Source organism: Paralichthys olivaceus, chromosome 5, assembly GCF_024713975.1.
Source record: "Paralichthys olivaceus isolate ysfri-2021 chromosome 5, ASM2471397v2, whole genome shotgun sequence".
NCBI lineage: Eukaryota > Metazoa > Chordata > Actinopteri > Pleuronectiformes > Paralichthyidae > Paralichthys > Paralichthys olivaceus.
In genome coordinates, this window is record NC_091097.1 from 22,859,233 (window position 1) to 22,866,732 (window position 7,500).

At 41.6% G+C, this 7,500-nt stretch overlaps 6 non-coding genes and 6 pseudogenes across 6 annotated transcripts; all 12 read left to right on the plus strand.

Annotated features, from left to right (window-relative positions):
* Positions 1 to 401: 401 nt before the first annotated feature.
* Positions 402 to 510, plus strand: LOC138409802 (5S ribosomal RNA; annotated as a pseudogene).
* A 490-nt stretch (positions 511 to 1,000) lies between these two features.
* LOC138409893 (5S ribosomal RNA) lies at positions 1,001 to 1,109 on the plus strand (annotated as a pseudogene).
* Positions 1,110 to 1,599: 490 nt separating this feature from the next.
* LOC138410155 (5S ribosomal RNA) lies at positions 1,600 to 1,718 on the plus strand. Its single transcript, XR_011242951.1, has one exon. It is a non-coding gene; the product is annotated as a 5S ribosomal RNA (ribosomal RNA).
* Positions 1,719 to 2,208: 490 nt separating this feature from the next.
* On the plus strand, positions 2,209 to 2,327 carry LOC138408279 (5S ribosomal RNA). The gene has a single exon (XR_011241598.1). It is a non-coding gene; the product is annotated as a 5S ribosomal RNA (ribosomal RNA).
* Positions 2,328 to 2,817: 490 nt separating this feature from the next.
* On the plus strand, positions 2,818 to 2,926 carry LOC138409894 (5S ribosomal RNA; annotated as a pseudogene).
* A 490-nt stretch (positions 2,927 to 3,416) lies between these two features.
* LOC138409961 (5S ribosomal RNA) lies at positions 3,417 to 3,525 on the plus strand (annotated as a pseudogene).
* A 490-nt stretch (positions 3,526 to 4,015) lies between these two features.
* On the plus strand, positions 4,016 to 4,134 carry LOC138409142 (5S ribosomal RNA). The gene has a single exon (XR_011242462.1). It is a non-coding gene; the product is annotated as a 5S ribosomal RNA (ribosomal RNA).
* A 490-nt stretch (positions 4,135 to 4,624) lies between these two features.
* Positions 4,625 to 4,733, plus strand: LOC138409974 (5S ribosomal RNA; annotated as a pseudogene).
* Positions 4,734 to 5,223: 490 nt separating this feature from the next.
* Positions 5,224 to 5,342, plus strand: LOC138408480 (5S ribosomal RNA). The gene has a single exon (XR_011241799.1). It is a non-coding gene; the product is annotated as a 5S ribosomal RNA (ribosomal RNA).
* Positions 5,343 to 5,832: 490 nt separating this feature from the next.
* On the plus strand, positions 5,833 to 5,941 carry LOC138409896 (5S ribosomal RNA; annotated as a pseudogene).
* Positions 5,942 to 6,431: 490 nt separating this feature from the next.
* LOC138410163 (5S ribosomal RNA) lies at positions 6,432 to 6,550 on the plus strand. Its single transcript, XR_011242959.1, has one exon. It is a non-coding gene; the product is annotated as a 5S ribosomal RNA (ribosomal RNA).
* A 483-nt stretch (positions 6,551 to 7,033) lies between these two features.
* On the plus strand, positions 7,034 to 7,152 carry LOC138410149 (5S ribosomal RNA). Its single transcript, XR_011242945.1, has one exon. It is a non-coding gene; the product is annotated as a 5S ribosomal RNA (ribosomal RNA).
* The last annotated feature ends 348 nt before the right edge of the window (positions 7,153 to 7,500 follow it).

A 7,500-nucleotide genomic window follows, 5' to 3' on the forward strand; every position in this document is an offset into this window, starting at 1 on the left:
AAAAAGAATATGGAACCCTCACATCATCACTGAAAGGTGAGAGTGAGCATTCATCAGATTTGTTTCTAATCAAAACACTACTTTATTCATGTTTTATTAACATATCATTTTCAAATTGTCTTATTTGGAGAGAGCGATGAAAGAGCAGGGAGTTTACTCTGCATCAAGGAAACAACTGGATATGAAACACTGACAATATTGCTGAAGGTCATTTTTGAAAATTGTAATGATTTTTTTCTTGCAACGATATGACAAAATTTCACCTTGAGATTGATTTTTGAACTATTGACCCCCCCAACCCGCCCACACATCAAGATGCTACGGTTGCAAAGCAACAGAAGAACCATTGATGATGGTGATGATTCACATGTATAAAGGAGGTATTGTGGGTGCAGTTAATCGCTTATGGCCATACCACCCTGAACACGTCTGATCTCGGAAGCTAAGCAGGGTCGGGCCTGGTTAGTACTTGGATGGGAGACCGCCTGGGAATACCAGGTGCTGTAAGCTTTTTAGACTTTTCTTTGCAGAGGGCGCTGTTGCTCCTGCTTCAGAGGAGACACCTCTTGGAAAGAGCAGGAAAGACTGTTCATCAAAGGAAAAAAGAATATGGAACCCTCACATCATCACTGAAAGGTGAAAGTGAGCATTCATCAGATTTGTTTCTAATCAAAACACTACTTTATTCATGTTTTATTAACATATCATTTTCAAATTGTCTTATTTGGAGAGAGCGATGAAAGAGCAAGGAGTTTACTCTGCATCAGGGAAACAACTGGATATGAAACACTGACAATATTGCTGAAGGTCATTTTTGAAAATTGTAATGATTTTTTTCTTGCAACGATATGACAAAATTGCACCTTGAGATTGATTTTGGAACAATTGACCCCCCCGCCCACCCACACCTCAAGATTCTATGGTTGCAAAGCAACAGAAGAACCATTGATGATGATGATGATTCACATGTATAAAGGAGGTATTGTGGGTGGAGTTAATCGCTTACGGCCATACCACCCTCAACACGTCCGATCTCGGAAGCTAAGCAGGATCGGGCCTGGTTAGTACTTGGATGGGAGACCGCCTGGGAATACCAGGTGCTGTAAGCTTTTAAGACTTTTCTTTGCATAGGGCGCTGTTGCTGCTGCTTCAGAGGAGACACCTCTTGGAAAGAGCAGGAAAGACTGTTCATCAAAGGAAAAAAGAATATGGAACCCTCACATCATCACTGTAAGGTGAGAGTGAGCATTCATCAGATTTGTTTCTAATCAAAACACTACTTTATTCATGTTTTATTAACATATCATTTTCAAATTGTCTTATTTGGAGAGAGCGATGAAAGAGCAGGGAGTTTACTCTGCATCAGGGAAACAACTGGATATGAAACACTGACAATATTGCTGAAGGTCATTTTTGAAAATTGTAATGATTTTTTTCTTGCAACGATATGACAAAATTGCACCTTGAGATTGATTTTGGAACAATTGACCCCCCCGCCCACCCACACCTCAAGATTCTATGGTTGCAAAGCAACAGAAGAACCATTGATGATGATGATGATTCACATGTATAAAGGAGGTATTGTGGGTGGAGTTAATGGCTTACGGCCATACCACCCTGAACACGCCCGATCTCATCCGATCTCGGAAGCTAAGCAGGGTCGGGCCTGGTTAGTACTTGGATGGGAGACCGCCTGGGAATACCAGGTGCTGTAATCTTTTTAGACTTTTCTTTGCAGAGGGCGCTGTTGCTCCTGCTTCAGAGGAGACACCTCTTGGAAAGAGCAGGAAAGACTGTTCATCAAAGGAAAAAAGAATATGGAAACCTCACATCATCACTGAAAGGTGAGAGTGAGCATTCATCAGATTTGTTTCTAATCAAAACACTACTTTATTCATGTTTTATTAACATATCATTTTCAAATTGTCTTATTTGGAGAGAGCGATGAAAGAGCAGGAAGTTTACTCTGCATCAGGGAAACAACTGGATATGAAACCCTGACAATATTGCTGAAGGTCATTTTTGAAAATTGTAATGATTTTTTTCTTGCAACGATATGACAAAATTGCACCTTGAGATTGATTTTGGAACAATTGACCCTCCCGCCCACCCACACCTCAAGATTCTATGGTTGCAAAGCAACAGAAGAACCATTGATGATGGTGATGATTCACATGTATAAAGGAGGTATTGTGGGTGGAGTTAATCGCTTACGGCCATACCACCCTGAACACGCCCGATCTCGTCCGATCTCGGAAGCTAAGCAGGGTCGGGCCTGGTTAGTACTTGGATGGGAGACCGCCTGGGAATACCAGGTGCTGTAAGCTTTTTAGACTTTTCTTTGCAGAGGGCGCTGTTGCTGCTGCTTCAGAGGAGACACCTCTTGGAAAGAGCAGGAAAGACTGTTCATCAAAGGAAAAAAGAATATGGAACCCTCACATCATCACTGAAAGGTGAGAGTGAGCATTCATCAGATTTGTTTCTAATCAAAACACTACTTTATTCGTGTTTTATGAACATATCATTTTCAAATTGTCTTATTTGGAGAGAGCGATGAGAGAGCAGGGAGTTTACTCTGCATCAGGGAAACAACTGGATATGAAACACTGACAATATTGCTGAAGGTCATTTTTGAAAATTGTAATGATTTTTTTCTTGCAACGATATGACAAAATTGCACCTTGAGATTGATTTTGGAACAATTGACCCTCCCGCCCACCCACACTTCAAGATGCTATGGTTGCAAAGCAACAGAAGAACCATTGATGATGGTGATGATTCACATGTATAAAGGAGGTATTGTGGGTGGAGTTAATCGCTTACGGCCATACCACCCTCAACACGTCCGATCTCGGAAGCTAAGCAGGATCGGGCCTGGTTAGTACTTGGATGGGAGACCGCCTGGGAATACCAGGTGCTGTAAGCTTTTTAGACTTTTCTTTGCACAGGGCGCTGTTGCTGCTGCTTCAGAGGAGACACCTCTTGGAAAGAGCAGGAAAGACTGTTCATCAAAGGAAAAAAGAATATGGAACCCTCACATCATCACTGAAAGGTGAAAGTGAGCATTCATCAGATTTGTTTCTAATCAAAACACTACTTTATTCATGTTTTATTAACATATCATTTTCAAATTGTCTTATTTGGAGAGAGCGATGAAAGAGCAGGGAGTTTACTCTGCATCAGGGAAACAACTGGATATGAAACACTGACAATATTGCTGAAGGTCATTTTTGAAAATTGTAATGATTTTTTTCTTGCAACGATATGACAAAATTGCACCTTGAGATTGATTTTGGAACAATTGACCCTCCCGCCCACCCACACCTCAAGATGCTATGGTTGCAAAGCAACAGAAGAACCATTGATGATGGTGATGATTCACATGTATAAAGGAGGTATTGTGGGTGGAGTTAATCGCTTACGGCCATACCACCCTGAACACGTCCGATCTCGGACGCTAAGCAGGGTCGGGCCTGGTTAGTACCTGGATCGGAGACCGCCTGGGAATACTAGGTGCTGTAAGCTTTTTAGACTTTTCTTTGCAGAGGGCGCTGTTGCTGCTGCTTCAGAGGAGACACCTCTTGGAAAGAGCAGGAAAGACTGTTCATCAAAGGAAAAAAGACTATGGAAACCTCACATCATCACTGAAAGGTGAAAGTGAGCATTCATCAGATTTGTTTCTAATCAAAACACTACTTTATTCATGTTTTATTAACATATCATTTTCAAATGGTCTTATTTGGAGAGAGCGATGAAAGAGCAGGGAGTTTACTCTGCATCAGGGAAACAACTGGATATGAAACACTGACAATATTGCTGAAGGTCATTTTTGAAAATTGTAATGATTTTTTTCTTGCAACGATATGACAAAATTGCACCTTGAGATTGATTTTGGAACAATTGACCCTCCCGCCCACCCACACCTCAAGATGCTATGGTTGCAAAGCAACAGAAGAACCATTGATGATGGTGATGATTCACATGTATAAAGGAGGTATTGTGGGTGGAGTTAATCGCTTATGGCCATACCACCCTGAACACGCCCGATCTTGTCCGATCTCGGAAGCTAAGCAGGGTAGGGCCTGGTTAGTAGTTGAATGGGAGACCGCCTGGGAATACCAGGTGCTGTAAGCTTTTTAGACTTTTCTTTGCACAGGGCGCTGTTGCTGCTGCTTCAGAGGAGACACCTCTTGGAAAGAGCAGGAAAGACTGTTCATCAAAGGAAAAAAGAATATGGAACCCTCACATCATCACTGAAAGGTGAAAGTGAGCATTCATCAGATTTGTTTCTAATCAAAACACTACTTTATTCATGTTTTATTAACATATCATTTTCAAATTGTCTTATTTGGAGAGAGCGATGAAAGAGCAGGGAGTTTACTCTGCATCAGGGAAACAACTGGATATGAAACACTGACAATATTGCTGAAGGTCATTTTTGAAAATTGTAATGATTTTTTTCTTGCAACGATATGACAAAATTGCACCTTGAGATTGATTTTGGAACAATTGACCCTCCCGCCCACCCACACCTCAAGATGCTATGGTTGCAAAGCAACAGAAGAACCATTGATGATGGTGATGATTCACATGTATAAAGGAGGTATTGTGGGTGGAGTTAATCGCTTACGGCCATACCACCCTGAACACGTCCAATCTCGGACGCTAAGCAGGGTCGGGCCTGGTTAGTACCTGGATCGGAGACCGCCTGGGAATACTAGGTGCTGTAAGCTTTTTAGACTTTTCTTTGCAGAGGGCGCTGCTGCTGCTGCTTCAGAGGAGACACCTCTTGGAAAGAGCAGGAAAGACTGTTCATCAAAGGAAAAAAGAATATGGAAACCTCACATCATCACTGAGAGGTGAGAGTGAGCATTCATCAGATTTGTTTCTAATCAAAACACTACTTTATTCATGTTTTATTAACATATCATTTTCAAATTGTCTTATTTGGAGAGAGCGATGAAAGAGCAGGGAGTTTACTCTGCATCAGGGAAACAACTGGATATGAAACACTGACAATATTGCTGAAGGTCATTTTTGAAAATTGTAATGATTTTTTTCTTGCAACGATATGACAAAATTGCACCTTGAGATTGATTTTGGAACAACTGACCCTCCCGCCCACCCACACCTCAAGATGCTATGGTTGCAAAGCAACAGAAGAACCATTGATGATGGTGATGATTCACATGTATAAAGGAGGTATTGTGGGTGGAGTTAATCGCTTACGGCCATACCACCCTGAACACGCCCGATCTCGTCCGATCTCGGAAGCTAAGCAGGGTAGGGCCTGGTTAGTAGTTGAATGGGAGACCGCCTGGGAATACCAGGTGCTGTAAGCTTTTTAGACTTTTCTTTGCACAGGGCGCTGTTGCTGCTGCTTCAGAGGAGACACCTCTTGGAAAGAGCAGGAAAGACTGTTCATCAAAGGAAAAAAGAATATGGAACCCTCACATCATCACTGAAAGGTGAAAGTGAGCATTCATCAGATTTGTTTCTAATCAAAACACTACTTTATTCATGTTTTATTAACATATCATTTTCAAATTGTCTTATTTGGAGAGAGCGATGAAAGAGCAGGGAGTTTACTCTGCATCAGGGAAACAACTGGATATGAAACACTGACAATATTGCTGAAGGTCATTTTTGAAAATTGTAATGATTTTTTTCTTGCAACGATATGACAAAATTGCACCTTGAGATTGATTTTGGAACAATTGACCCTCCCGCCCACCCACACCTCAAGATTCTATGGTTGCAAAGCAACAGAAGAACCATTGATGATGATGATGATTCACATGTATAAAGGAGGTATTGTGGGTGGAGTTAATCGCTTACGGCCATACCACCCTCAACACGTCCGATCTCGGAAGCTAAGCAGGATCGGGCCTGGTTAGTACTTGGATGGGAGACCGCCTGGGAATACCAGGTGCTGTAAGCTTTTAAGACTTTTCTTTGCATAGGGCGCTGTTGCTGCTGCTTCAGAGGAGACACCTCTTGGAAAGAGCAGGAAAGACTGTTCATCAAAGGAAAAAAGAATATGGAACCCTCACATCATCACTGTAAGGTGAGAGTGAGCATTCATCAGATTTGTTTCTAATCAAAACACTACTTTATTCATGTTTTATTAACATATCATTTTCAAATTGTCTTATTTGGAGAGAGCGATGAAAGAGCAGGGAGTTTACTCTGCATCAGGGAAACAACTGGATATGAAACACTGACAATATTGCTGAAGGTCATTTTTGAAAATTGTAATGATTTTTTTCTTGCAACGATATGACAAAATTGCACCTTGAGATTGATTTTGGAACAATTGACCCCCCCGCCCACCCACACCTCAAGATTCTATGGTTGCAAAGCAACAGAAGAACCATTGATGATGATGATGATTCACATGTATAAAGGAGGTATTGTGGGTGGAGTTAATGGCTTACGGCCATACCACCCTGAACACGCCCGATCTCGTCCGATCTCGGAAGCTAAGCAGGGTTGGGCCTGGTTAGTACTTGGATGGGAGACCGCCTGGGAATACCAGGTGCTGTAATCTTTTTAGACTTTTCTTTGCAGAGGGCGCTGTTGCTCCTGCTTCAGAGGAGACACCTCTTGGAAAGAGCAGGAAAGACTGTTCATCAAAGGAAAAAAGAATATGGAACCCTCACATCATCGGTGAGAGTGAGCATTCATCAGATTTCTTTCTAATCAAAACACTACTTTATTCATGTTTTATTAACATATCATTTTCAAATTGTCTTATTTGGAGAGAGCGATGAAAGAGCAGGGAGTTTACTCTGCATCAGGGAAACAACTGGATATGAAACACTGACAATATTGCTGAAGGTCATTTTTGAAAATTGTAATGATTTTTTTCTTGCAACGATATGACAAAATTGCACCTTGAGATTGATTTTGGAACAATTGACCCTCCCACCCACCCACACTTCAAGATGCTATGGTTGCAAAGCAACAGAAGAACCATTGATGATGGTGATGATTCACATGTATAAAGGAGGTATTGTGGGTGGAGTTAATGGCTTACGGCCATACCACCCTGAACACGCCCGATCTCGTCCGATCTCGGAAGTTAAGCAGGGTGGGGCCTGGTTAGTACTTGAATGGGAGACCGCCTGGGAATACCAGGTGCTGTAAGCTTTTTAGACTTTTCTTTGCAGAGGGCGCTGTTGCTGCTGCTTCAGAGGAGACACCTCTTGGAAAGAGCAGGAAAGACTGTTCATCAAAGGAAAAAAGAATATGGAACCCTCACATCATCACTGAAAGGTGAGAGTGAGCATTCATCAGATTTGTTTCTAATCAAAACACTACTTTATTCATGTTTTATTAACATATCATTTTCAAATTGTCTTATTTGGAGAGAGCGATGAAAGAGCAGGGAGTTTACTCTGCATCAAGGAAACAACTGGATATGAAACACTGACAATATTGCTGAAGGTCATTTTTGAAAATTGTAATGATTTTTTTCTTGCAACGATATGACAAAAT